Genomic DNA, 13,947 nt, shown 5'->3' on the forward strand with positions numbered 1-13,947 from the left:
GCCTGTATTTTCACTACTTAATCAAAATCTGGGGAAAATCTAATTTTTTTTAAAAAAAAATCCACAGCCTTTTGCCAACAATCCATTTGTGGTAACTGAACAAACTGTTTAGAATAATGATCTCCTATCTGGAAGCACCCAAAGCATTCATAGGGTAGTTAACCTAAAGAGAGAAAAAAGGATGTAATCTTTTAGGGGTTTGGATGAGTAAATGCAACTGTCACAGTGAAAAGGCAGGCAAGGCTACATTGAGCAAGCAGCTGTAATCCTCAAATGGAAGTAGGCAAGAAAGAAAGAAAGAAAGAAAGAAAGAAAGAAAGAAAGAAAGAAAGAAAGAAAGAAAGAAAGAAAGAAAGAAAGAAAGAAAGAAAGAAAGAAAGAAAGAACCACTGGAGGAAGAGTTTCCATCTAACATGAGCTTACGTAGCTCTATGGTTACTGATCTGAATTGTGCTGCCCATGCTGATCTTTGTTATTCCATTGTGACCAGCAGCAACCAGCACATAGTCCTTGTTGAAGTTTGTAGGTGTCATGCCCACCTCAGTATGCCTATCATTTGTAAAGCCTTCCATGTGGAAGCACCTAAAGGCATTTTATGGGTTACAGAGTGTATTAGGCAAGTCTTATTTTGTCAGTCCAGGTCACAATGCTACAGATTCCTGAAGCGTTGCCACACTCCATTCATCCCTCTAAATCGCTGTTTGACTAGGGTAGCTATAATGTGTTATGTTTCACAATAAACACATATTGGTTCTTTAACAATAAGAATAGTATACTTTAATCACCATTCCATAGGGCACAGTCTTTACATCTGCTTATGCTGTGCTTCACCCATCTCAGCTGCACACCAACTGCCCTTAACTGACAATTCCAAGACCTTAAAGAGATATTACAGCACATCTCTGTTCTGTAACAATAAAACAATAAAACAAATAAACCAATATAGCAACAATAAACCAAATACATATTACAGCACATCTCTTCTGTAACAATTACAATAACATTAACATACATAATCTTTATATTTCAATGGAGGACTAATAGTCCTACCTCTAGATGTTACATATACATCAGGTTTATTTTCAAAATGAGACACACTGACTTCTTTATTTATTATATCATCATTTACAGCAACAGTATCATTATCACAGAACTGATCTATTTGCCCTCCAGACTCATTTTGCCTTACATCATCTATCTTATTATAAGTGTCAGATGGTTGTTGTTGAAACCTCAAATGGCGCCTATTGCGACGATACTGCTGACCATTTGGTACTACTACTTGATATGAGCGTGGCTGTGTACACTTTTCCATAACTGTAGCAGGAAGCCAGCCTTCATTAGACTGAATAAATACTGAATCACCTTTGTATAAATCCTTTAGTGGTTTCGCTGTATGATCATAAAAATATTTTTGCTTATTTTGTATTTCTTGCAGATCTCTGTGCACACCAGTGGGTATTTTAGGATACAATAAAGCATCCGTCATTGGAAGCGTACTCCTAAGCATTCTGCCCATTAACATTTGAGCAGGCGAATATAACATTCCTGTAACTGGGGTATTACGATATTCCAGTAATGCTAAATGTGTATCTACACATGAATCCTCTGTTTTCCTAATAAGTTGTTTAATTGACTGAATAGCTCTTTCCACCATTCCATTAGACTGTGGATATCCCGGACTGCTAAAACACTGTTCAAATCCCCACTCATAAGCAAACTGCTGAAACTCTCTACTAGAAAAAGGCATGTTATCACTCACAACCATGCTCGGAATTCCATGATGAGCAAAAATAGTTTTCAGTTTAACAATCACATTCTTGGCCGTCTTGTCAGATAAACTTAATACTTCTGGATACTTTGAAAAATAATCTACTACAAGAAGGAAAGGAGAAGATTTATATTCAAAAATATCCACACCCACTTTCTGCCATGGTAACTTAGGAATTTCATGCGGCTTAAGTGGCTCTTTTTGATTACATGGAGCATAACGAGCACACACCAGACAATTTCCAATCTCCTTTTCAATATCTTTGCACATGCCAGGCCAATACATCACAGATGCTGCCCTAGCTCTAGTTCTGTGAATACCTTGGTGAGATACATGAAGCTGTGAAAGAACACTTTGCCTCTGGGATGCAGGGATAACTACTTTGTTTCCCAAGTAAATAATGTCATTATGATAGCGCAAAGAGTCTTTAATATGCCAAAAAGACTTTGCAGCACCGGGAACATCCTTCAAATACTGAGGCCATCCATTTTTTATAAACACTGCCACTTCTTGAAGTTGGGAGTCATGCTTTGTAGCTTCTTGTATAATAGCCACCCCCTTTGGATGAATGACAAGTGTGCCCAATCCATGTACTACTCTCTCTCCCACTATAGAATCCTCAACATCTGTAAATACATCCACAGGAGCCCTAGATAATGTATCAGCAATATACATATGCTTACCTGGGATATATATCACATTAAGATCATACCACTGAAGCTGTAATAACATGCGCTGCAAACGAGCAGGAGCACTACCAATTGACTTTTTAAAAATTATTTCTAAAGGCTTATGATCAGTATGAACTAAAACAACTTTACAATATACATACTGATGAAACTTTCTCATTGCATATAATACCGCAAGTAGCTCTTTCTCTATTTGAGCATAATTTTGCTCTGCTGAACTAAGTGACCTTGACGCATAACACACAGGTTTATTTCCTTGAAGCAAACATGCTCCAAGACCATCTTTTGATGCATCTGCTTGCACAGTAACTGGTTTGGTAATATCAAAATATTGCAGTACAGGTGCTTGACATAGTTGCATTTTAAGCAACTCAAAAAAATTTTTTATGTTCAGGCATCCACTTAAATAAAATATCTTTTCTTAATAAATTACGCAAAGGTGCTGTCAGTTCTGCCTCACCCGGAATATATTTGGATAAATACTGCACAGACCCTAAAAATCTAAGAACACCTTGTTTATCTTGCGGACATTTCATCTCAGAAATAGCCTTCACTTTATCAGGGTCGGGACATACTTCTTGAGCAGTAACTATTTGACCCATGTACTTTACAGAGTCAACCTTAAATTGAATTTTATCCATATTAAACTTGATGTTTTTAGTACGTGCTGTATCCATAACTTGACAAAGAATCTGATCATGCTGTTCTGAGGTTGCTGCCGCAATAATCATATCATCAGCTATCATATAAACCACTCTTATATGACCAAAAACTTCCTCATTTTTCTGTTGAAATACCTCACTAGAAGATTTAAGCCCAAATGGCAAACGATTAAAACAATATCGTTCCCAAGGTGTATTAAATGTACATAACCGTGAAGAATGTGCATCTAGCTTGACTTGCCAATAACCATCCTTTTCATCTAAAATAGTAAAAAACTTCATTCCTGCTAGACGGCTCAAAACATCCTCTGTTGTAGGAATTGTATAATGTTGTCAACGAACTGCTTTATTCAAATCCCGAGGATCAAGACATATCTGTAACTTTCCATTCTTCTTCTCTGTAATAACAAGACTGCTGACCCACTCCGTAGGACCTATCACCCTGGATATCACTCCAGCATTTCTCATTTGTCCTAAAGTCTCTTTCAGTTTATTCAATATGGCAAAAGGAATTTTTCTACATCCATGAATAACAGGAGCCACAGTAGGATCAATATGTATATGGTGGATACCTTCAAATTCACCAAGCCCATCAAACACATCAGAATATTTCTCAAGTAGCTGTTCTTTCATTAATGATTGAACTGTAGTCACATTATCAATTCGACGAACTAAATCCAGAGTCTCACAAGCTGCTCGCCCAAGCAATGGAAGAGAGGATCCATCTGTTGCAGTCGAGGGGCGAAATAAAACACAGAGACGTCAGCTTGGGTTGAACAAGGGCCACTTTATTAAATTACATTAAACAAAAACCCAATTTAAAGTGACCTGCAGAAGGAAAACCTAGGTGCGGGAACTGTCTATAAGCAAGTATCTTGCCACACAGCTCTCGGGCGACCAGCCCCTGCTGGAGGAAGGGCAAGCCCATGTGCTTACCTTTACCCAGGCCACACCTTGTAGGTGAGTAGGGGGGCCTTCCTACGTCATCCCCACCCGGGGCCGGATAACCCTTGGGTAGATGAGATAAGTTGGCCCCAGAGGCAGCCCATATCCTGCCCTCAAGCCAGAAAGCTCTGACAGACAGGCCTCCGAAACCGCCAATCACCTCCAAAGGTGCCTAAGGGGGCCACCTAGCTGTCCTTACCTATTTCCCTTCCCGCCACAAAAGGGGGACAAATCTCTATTTAGTCCCCCTTTACCCCACTGCCGAGAAGAACCTCTCGCAGACACCTCTGCAGGTCTTTCAGGAAGAAGTCGTTACCTGCATCAGACAGGTAAACGCCATCAGCCCTGTATAGTTCAACCTGTGAATGCTGAATATGGGGATGCGGAATGGCTAAATCCCCGTGCCCAAGAAGAGCCAACCGAATATGCCGGTTGACCCTCTTCCGTGCTCTATCAAGCGCCCATGGATTCCAGACCCCACGCCACACCCTGTGTGGGAGCATGTCTGACCATAGCAGACGTACCGAAGGCCACCCTTTGCCTTATCACCTGCATGTCCTTACATGCCTGAACCCTGAGGGCCTTGCCCTGCAGCAAACCAAGGTCATTACCACCCAGGTGAATGACCACCACATGCGGGGCCGTCCGCACTACATCCTGCGGGAACAGAGTGGGTAGGAGCCTCTCCCAACGCATTCCTCGCCGGCCAAGCCACTGTACCGTAGCCCAACTACTGAGGCCCAGCTGCGAGCCCATGCTCGACCTCGCTGCCCTCCGGGCTGTCCAGAAAATCATGCTGTGGCCGCATATGAGGTTGCGCGTCTGCTCCCTCCCCATCCAGCAACCTGTCAAACCATATAAAACTTATTAGGCTTCCGCATTCCCAAGCCCTCTAAAAGGGGCGAATGTAGCCCTTAAAGGCACCAGAGGACCAACGTCCAACTGCCTGTACTCTTGTTTGGGGAAAACCAATACCTGCTGCCATAGAAGCAGCTCCAATTCTGAATGAACGGGTTCCAAACTGTGAGGGGTCAAACCACAGCTTATGCAATGCTTGCTTTGTTAATGCCCCAAACTGGTATTTTGTGAGGGGAACCTCACTTGCATGGGTAAATAAATATCCATCCCCCGGTCCCCTATCTGCCAAAATTGCTTGTAAAGCCCACACTGGGCAGAGGGTAGGCACTGTGGATGGGGCCAACCTGACTTGCCGTCCCTTACACTTCTGGTCTGTCTTAGACCTTCTCAGATTCTGCAGGTCTGCCAAAAAGACGTTACCTGCGTCAGACAGGTGAACGCCATCGGCCCTGTACAGTTCACCCCTCCAATGCTGAATGCAGGGTGTGAAATAGCCACCCCCCCCTGCCCCAGAACAGCCAACCAAATTTGCCGGTTGACCTTCTTTCGCGCTTGGTCCATCCCTATCGTTGCAACTGAGGGCCATGCCCTTAAGTAACTGAGGCCATCGTTGCCTCCTGAACTGCATGTCCGCACATGCCTGCCAAACTGAGGGCCATGCCCTTGCGTTGCCTCCTGAACTGCATGTCCGCACATGCCTGCCAAACTGAGGGCCATGCCCTTCCGTTGCCTCCTGAACTGCATGTCCGCACATGCCTACCAAACTGAGGGCCATGCCCTTCCGTTGCCTCCTGAACTGCATGTCCGCACATGCCTGCCAAACTGAGGGCCATGCCCTTCCGTTGCCTCCTGAACTGCATGTCCGCACATGCCTGCCAAACTGAGGGCCATGCCCTTCCGTTGCCTCCTGAACTGCATGTCCGCACATGCCTGCCAAACTGAGGGCCATGCCCTTCCGTTGCCTCCTGAACTGCATGTCCGCACATGCCTGCCAAACTGAGGGTCATGCCCTTCCGTTGCCTCACCAACTGCATGTCTGCACATGCCTGCCAAACTGAGGGTCATGCCCTTCCGTTGCCTCACCAACTGCATGTCCGCACATGCCTGCCAAACTGAGGGCCATGCCCTTCCGTTGCCTCCTGAACTGCATGTCCGCACATGCCTGCCAAACTAAGGACCATGCCCTTCCGTTGCCTCCTGAACTGCATGTCCGCACATGCCTACCAAACTGAGGGCCATGCCCTTCCGTTGCCTCCTGAACCGCATGTCCGCACATGCCTGCCAAACTGAGGGTCATGCCCTTCCGTTGCCTCGCCAACTGCATGTCCGCACATGCCTGCCAAACTAAGGACCATGCCCTTAGGTAACCGAGGCCATCGTTGCGTCCCGAACTGCATGTCTGCACATGCCCGCCAACTGACGGCCTTGCCTCAAATACTGAGTTGGGAATGACCACCACATGCGGAGATGTCTGCACTGAACCAAGCTGGGACAAAGTGGGTAGGAGCCCGTCCCAAAGTATTCCTCGCCAGCCAAGCCACCACACTGCAGCCCATTGACTGAGGCCTAACTGTAAGCCCAGGATAGGGTGCGCAGCTGCTCCATCCCTGTCCAGCAACATTGCCGGTCCATCAATGTTATACAGGTACAACTCCCTTCCCTGGAGACATCTGATTGCTGGAGGGCCCGTCGAGACAAATCTCCCTTGGATCCGGTCACCACCTCACCTAAAGCCTCCAGGTGTGTCAAGATGGCAGTCCATGGCGGCGCTGTCTCCTCATCTGAGGAGCCAGGTGCCAGGGGAGGGCGTTTTTGTGGCTGTCTAACTATTGTCAATACCAAGAACATGCCGTGCCCGAAAAAGCATATTGAAACGCAGGCACTGGAGAACAAAAGCCTGACAAGGCTCATAACCCTGGCATCCTAGATGTAAGGGAGTTGATAGCATGGACCGTGGCCATGTTATCACACCAGAAATGGACCGTAGAGTTCCTCAGCCTCTCGGCCCATAAATAAACAGCCACCACTATAGGGAAGAATTCCAGAAAGGTTATACTCCATCCCTGGCAATTACCGCCATAACTAAAACAGATTGAAGACTGTAGGCCATGAAGGCCAGCCGGAAGTTGGAGGCCATGAAGGCCAGCTGAGAATTCGAGTATGGGATTGTGAAACCAACAGGGGAAAACACCATAACACAGACAAACCTCCCCTTAAACCGGGTAGCCTGCAAACAAAGTTTGTAGTACCTTGAGTCTAACTTGAGTCTAACCTGAGCAGCTTATGCTGGTGGCTTCATCTAACCCCTTTGAAGTCCTCTTGCCTCTTATCTCACTGTTGCACATATCCTTCTGCAAAGGGAAGGAAATCATTTATGAGTAAGTACACCTTACCAACTACTATTTTGTTGCAGCTAACCCAGTTACCCCAAAGCACAGAGACTGAGGATATGCTGCTGTCACCAATAGTTGGACCCACTGCAGCTTTTTCCTAGTGGGTTTCCAAAGCACCAATCAGAATAGGTGTTCAAATTGCAAAATTTGCATGCTATATTGATTTCAAGTAACTGATATCCTACATATTAAAATAGACATGTCAATGTAAAAGTTGCATGCTATATATGACTTCAGGTAAATGATATCAGAAATGTTGTTGTAAAATCATCAAGAAAGAATGAAGAGTCTGCCTGAATCTTAAAAGGCAGCTTCCGTGTCACAATAGTCTAAGATCCTGTCAAGACCACCCCCTGTTTTAGTAAGGTCTGAAATCCTAGAAATGAGGATAAGAGCCTAATAAGTAGCCTGCCTTTCCTCTTTATTCCTATCCACCCATCAAGCCACATTATCATCTGCTAGACGTTCAATTCCCTGCAGAAGTTTACATATTCCTCTTTGAATATAACAAATGCCATATGCTTTGTTGTTGATATGAGAGCAAATTCAAATAAATGCAACTTCTATCTCATAGTTAACAAGGAATGTGTAACTGACATGTGGAAAGGATCACTGACATCTAAGTTATGGTGATGTAGACGTTTTCTAGCAAACCCTGTCATCTCTGCACACCATTAGTATCCAAATCTGAAGACCGAAAGGCCCAAAAGGCTCACCCGGCCCTACAAAGGCCACATGTAATATAATAACAATAAAATTAGCTACCTCAGCCTAATATATTCCTGGGCCTAGCAGGAAGTCAGAAGCCTAACCAAAGAGCTCTGCACCCCCCAAAGCAGCCACCATGTAATAAAATTAATAGAATAAAGTACCTTGAACTTAATATAGGCCCGAGTCATGCAAAGGCCATAAGCCTAACCAAAGGACCCTGCACAATGGCCAAGAGAGGCTGCCAATGTGTCAACCACATCCTTCACAGTCTTGCGCCCCCCCCTACCTAGGCTGAACTCACACCCAGCCTTGGCAACCAAAGAGGGGGAGAATAGGGCCTGTGGAGGCTTGAAAGGCTTGTGCAGCCTCCTCTCCCATAATTAGTTCTAAGCCTGCAGCCCACGGCTGTTGGGGAGATTTGAACCCTGATCTCCCGTGTTGCAGTCCAAACCTCAACCACTACACCAAAACCTATCCCAGGCGTATGGGTGGGGTAATTTAAAAATGCCCAAAGGCCTGCATTTTATGAGGGGACCTCTCACACACACACCATTTCCTTTCTTGGGTGGCATTATTGCTTTAAATCCACTCCGACTTATAATTATATTATTATTATTAATAATATTATACCCCATGACTGTATGTGTGATTCCCTTATTCCCAGTCATTGGCTTATAATTATAATTATGAAATAATAATTATTAGAAATGCTGTGTGGTGAAATTAACCTATTGCAGTTTAGCTCACAAGAATAAATACACAAACAGTATCAGTGTCAAACAATGCAATACCAATATTATTATTAAAGTAAAGACACTGCTTAATGTATAAAACCCCTAATCATAAGCCATGCAGCACCTATAATTTATTTATATTCAATAGAATCTAATTGTGTAATTCAGATTATAATTGTGTTGAGTTCTTGTTTAACTGGCTGCCAAGGCAGCCTTGAGGTGGTGCTGCTGGAGAGTACAGGCGTCTCCCTCCCCCACCAGCCATGTGTGTGTGTGCCAGCCACGTTTGGCTGAGTAGGCCCCTTTAACAAGGCCCACTCCAGCCGCAGCCGCTCCTCCAGGCACGCGACCACCCTGCCTGCAGCCCACACCCCTAATAGGGAAATAAGGAGGCCAAAATCGGCCCGCAAAAGGCTCCTTGTGCCGCAAAAAACTGCTGTTCTGCAGCTCTGTCTCCCAGCTGCTCTGTCCCTCGCCGTCCACATCGCGTGAGCAAAGAGGGGGTAGGAAAGGGCGGCTGGGCTTAAATAGGCCCTTAAGCCCCACTCCCTCACGCTGCACGTTGCGCATGCGTAATAGACGCGACGCGCGACTTTGCCCTTACAGAAAATGGAGGCAGCAGCTTCGCCTCCGACTGCAACTAGGCCCCACTCATCAGTTACACGGTGAGTGAGGCTTCATTTACATAAAACATCAGCTTTGCTGCCCCTCTGGAAGTATGACAATCAAGAACAATAGCTCCCACAGGCTTTATACGAGTCCCACCATAAGACACAAGACAAACATCAGTTTTAAACAACACCTTTTTGTCTGGTAACTCATGAAATATTTGTAGAGGCAAAACATTTGCTTCAGCTCCTGTAACCAACTTAAACCTTACTGAGAGACCTTGCAGAACTATATCAACATACCATCCATTCACCAAATCTTTACTAGCTTCATGAGTTAATTCTCCTACAAACAAACTGTTTAAATCTAGCTCATGCATCGAATAATTCTGTTGCCCCTTTTTGGCACTGACTAAATTGACTTTGCATACTCTAGCAAAATGATTTTTCATATGACATTTATAACAGGTTTTTCCAAACGCTGGACAATTTCGAGGTGGATGCACAGTACCACAACAGGAGCATCTACTATATTTAATCTGCTCATATTTATCTTTAGATTGAAACTTATCAGATCCAAACGCCTGTACTGGACTTTTCCCATGGGTTTTATCAATCACAGATACTGTATGTAGCTCTTGACCATCTCTTGAGGGAGTTGACATAGCTTGTAGTTGAACTCTTGTTATTTCCTCTAAACGACATATTTCAATCGCTTTCTCCAAAGTAAGCTCAGGTTCCGCAATCAATCTTTTCTTCAATTTTTCATCTTTAACGCTGAACACAATCTTATCTCATATCATATCATTAACTGTTGCACCAAACTCACACTTACAAGCCTTAAGCTTAAGCTCAGTCACAAACTGTTCACTAGTTTCTTGATATCTCTGAGAGTGGTTCCAAAAAGCATAGCGTTCAAATATCACATTTTTACAAGGAGTACAATATATCCTAAATTGTTCAAGAACTTCCTCTATGTTTTGTGGCCCCTCTTCAGGTAAATCAAAAGTATTGTAAACTGCCAACGCTTCCTCTCCAACACAATGTAATAAAATAGCAATTTGTCGATTCTTAGCAACATTATCAACTCCAGCTGCAGAAAGATATAAAATAAAAGCTTGCTCCCATCGCTTCCATATCTCAGCCAGATTACCTTGCAATACCAGAGGAGGTGGAGGCCGGAATGAGTCCATTTTGGACTTCTGACACCATATAATGTGTTATGTTTCACAATAAACACATATTGATTCTTTAACAATAAGAATGGTATACTTTAATCACCATTCCATAGTGCACAGTGTTTACATCTGCTTATGCTGTGCTTCACCCATCTCAACTGCACACCAACTGCCCTTAACTGACAATTCCAAGACCTTAAAGAGATATTACAGCACAGTAGCCAGATGACAGGGCTCCTGCACCTTTAATAGTTGGGTACCGGGGGGGGGGGGGGGATTTTGGCAGCTGTAGCTTGTCATGCAGCTATTAAAGCTGCAGGAGCCTTTCCTCTTTGGCATTTGATCATCCTACCTCTTCCACTTAATATAAAAAGCAGAGAGTAGCACTAAAGCTGATATGTGGGGAAAGACTTCTCGTATTTCTTTACAAGAGTGAGTGTTATAGTAAAATAATAACATACAGTAAAGCTACACTGCATGCTTTCTGTACATGAGATGCAAAAGACTGAACTTAATATAGTACATCTGGTGTTTAAACCCCTGAGTCCAACAGGCTCTGTTAATATTCAGGATCTGCTCCTCTATTCTCACACTCAAATATCAGCAGCTGTCTGGGGAGCGGACTGTCATACTGGAAGTTGGCAAGCAATCAGGCTGCTTTTGTGGCTGAACCCTCTCTGTATATGGCTTGCTGCCTCTAGATCTCCATCTTTGTTTCCCTCTCCACTTTACAAAAAGAAAAAAACAACCCCACACCCAATGTTGTTCTTATTCTTCAGGTGCTTAGGGGAGACCTACTGTTCTTCTCTTTAATGCTATGGGTAGCAGATCCTTTTAAACCAAGGCCATCTTTGAACTGAGCTGAAAGGCCAGCATGTGAGCAAACCTTTTGTGCCCCCTCAGTTCAGTACTGAGCAGGGTTCCGTATATGCTCTGTTGATGGCAAAAGAGGGTGGATGTAAGGCTGAGGGAGAATGGGCAGAAGAAGCAGTAGCTATCTTGTCTCTCATTTTCTTAGTACATTAGCAAATAAAGTGCAGAGGTGCCTGTCTAGGTATGATGTAGATACCTGTGATCAGATCTCCTGAGAATTTTTTCTTTGCTTAAAGGCAGACTGAGGCCAGTTACATGTTCATAAACTTTAGTTGTTTAAATATGTTGTTCTTGTTTGTTGTTATTTCTACATAATCTGCTTTCAGTGCCTGAGGTTCATCCCTGAAATGTAAAGTAAAATTACAGACAAAGTGCCTTTTTGAGAGTACCTTTTCACATCCAAGTAATAAGGGCCAGTCCATTCTTATCTGGCTTTAGGGGATATTGATCTAGATAGGCTTGATTCTTGCCTGACATGTAGGTGTGACTTTAAATCACTCAAGGTGGTGCCTACTTTAATGTGATGTGACAAGATGTCAGTTTTCTCCATGCCAGTGTAAATGTTTGCCATTGGTGAACATCTCTCCAACTGTGTTGTGATACCACCAGCCATCATGTCAACGGATTTAAGGCTGAAGTTTTATACCCTCATACCTGAACCCAGTGGGACTAATTTCTGAGTAGACATGCATAGGATTGCACTGTAACAACTTCCATATGATGGTTGTAAGTAAAATATAGGCTGGCCTTTAGGATAGTGGTTATCTAGTAAAAAGAAAAGTAAAATGTTAGGGTTAGAAGCAATGTTCTATATCCACAAGCGATGCCTTTCCAACCATTCGGAAGCTACCACAACTTCTCTAACGAAAGCTAACTCTAATGTTGAACAAACAGTTGGCGATGGTGCCCAAGATTCCTGACACCAACCTGAGATGTTGTATACATAACAATGAATGTAAGTATCGGTGTGATTTTTCTGACCATCTGATCTTCTTGCATAATTCTTTTTGGCACATAATGACAATTGTCTACTCCAAAATATGCAGGTTGTCCTTTTTAATAAATTGTGCTTGTGCCAACAATGTTCCTTGAGAGCTGCAGTAAACTGAGAAAAGTGGAGAATGTTATTAGACTGGGTTTTCCAGCGTTGTGTTTGCGGAGTTGCTCTTCATAGGAGCTGTTATGTTGGAGGGGAAATGTATGTGTTGAATTGGCTTCAGACATTGCTTGAGGCTGCTAACTTGTATGGTTTGTAACATCCTTCAATCCCAGTAACTGTGAACAAGAAAACATAATAACCGAAGCTCTTAATTTATGTATTTGCATGAATATTTTCCTACTTGGAAAGCTATTAATTTAGGAACACAGAAAGCTGCCTTATACCAAGGGAGTCCATCTTGCTCAGTCTTGTCCCCTCTACACCAACTGGCAGCAGCTCTCCAAGGGTTCACAGGCAGGGCAGCTCTGAGATTGGCCCTGTGACCTTTTGCATGCAATAGATGTGCTTTATCAATGAACTACAGTCCATTCCTTAATGACAGGAGGCATTTCTTTTGAAGATGTCTCTAACATTGTTTTTTAAAGATTTTTTTTAAGAGGTTTGTTATGATATGTTTTAAAGAGGTTTTGTTTTAGTGTGTTTTAGAGTCTTTTGTTTTGGGAATGTTTTGGGGTGCTTTTGTTTGCCGTCCAGGGCTCCTTCTGGAAGGAAAGGTGGGATAGAAAATAAATAAATAAAAATAATAAAAAGACATCCTATAGTCCTTATGTTTGAGTTCTAGATGACAGGCAAGCTGAAGTTACCCCACTCTGTCTGCTGTGGCCATAAAAAGGCTAATTCAGCTTTAGAAATTGTTAGAGCCCTTTTCATGCATTATCAGTGTGAAAGGGCAACGCAGATACAAGGGGGCTGTGGGGCTAAGCATTTAGCTCCTTTTCCAAATTCAGACGACTCCTCACATGTTGAGGGATAATGTCTAAAGCAGGCAGGCATTTCCATCTCCAAAACTGGCTCTGGACACACACAGAAAGAGTACTTCTTCATGCATCACATTCTTCTTAGTTAATATAGTATGCTATAAGGGTCATTAGCATAGATGGTATGAAATCAGAATTAGACAAAGGCCAGAAATTATGAGGAGAAGCGTATGGGCATGCACCCTGCACACCTTATAAGGCTACAATGGTGTCCACTTGATGGTGGTTGTGCAGGGTTATAAATTATGGGGGAAGCCTAGAGAAGATTCTCCACTTCAGACTCCACCACCACCACCGGCAACACTTCAGGAGAGTGGGGCCAGGTGACTGGGAGTGATGGATGGGATGGGCCCCATTCTTCTCATTGCATGAAGAATGAACCTCTGAAAAGGGATGTCAGTGAACAAAGACATATCAGTGGTTTTTAGCTAAGATACCTAAGTGGAATTTGCATGGTCAGAACTTTGATGACAGAGACAAAATACTTCAGAGATCCAAGAATATGAACAGAGGTGGACTGTTCATTATGGTATGGTTTCATTATGACT

Source organism: Rhineura floridana, chromosome 3 (assembly GCF_030035675.1).
Source record: "Rhineura floridana isolate rRhiFlo1 chromosome 3, rRhiFlo1.hap2, whole genome shotgun sequence".
NCBI lineage: Eukaryota > Metazoa > Chordata > Lepidosauria > Squamata > Rhineuridae > Rhineura > Rhineura floridana.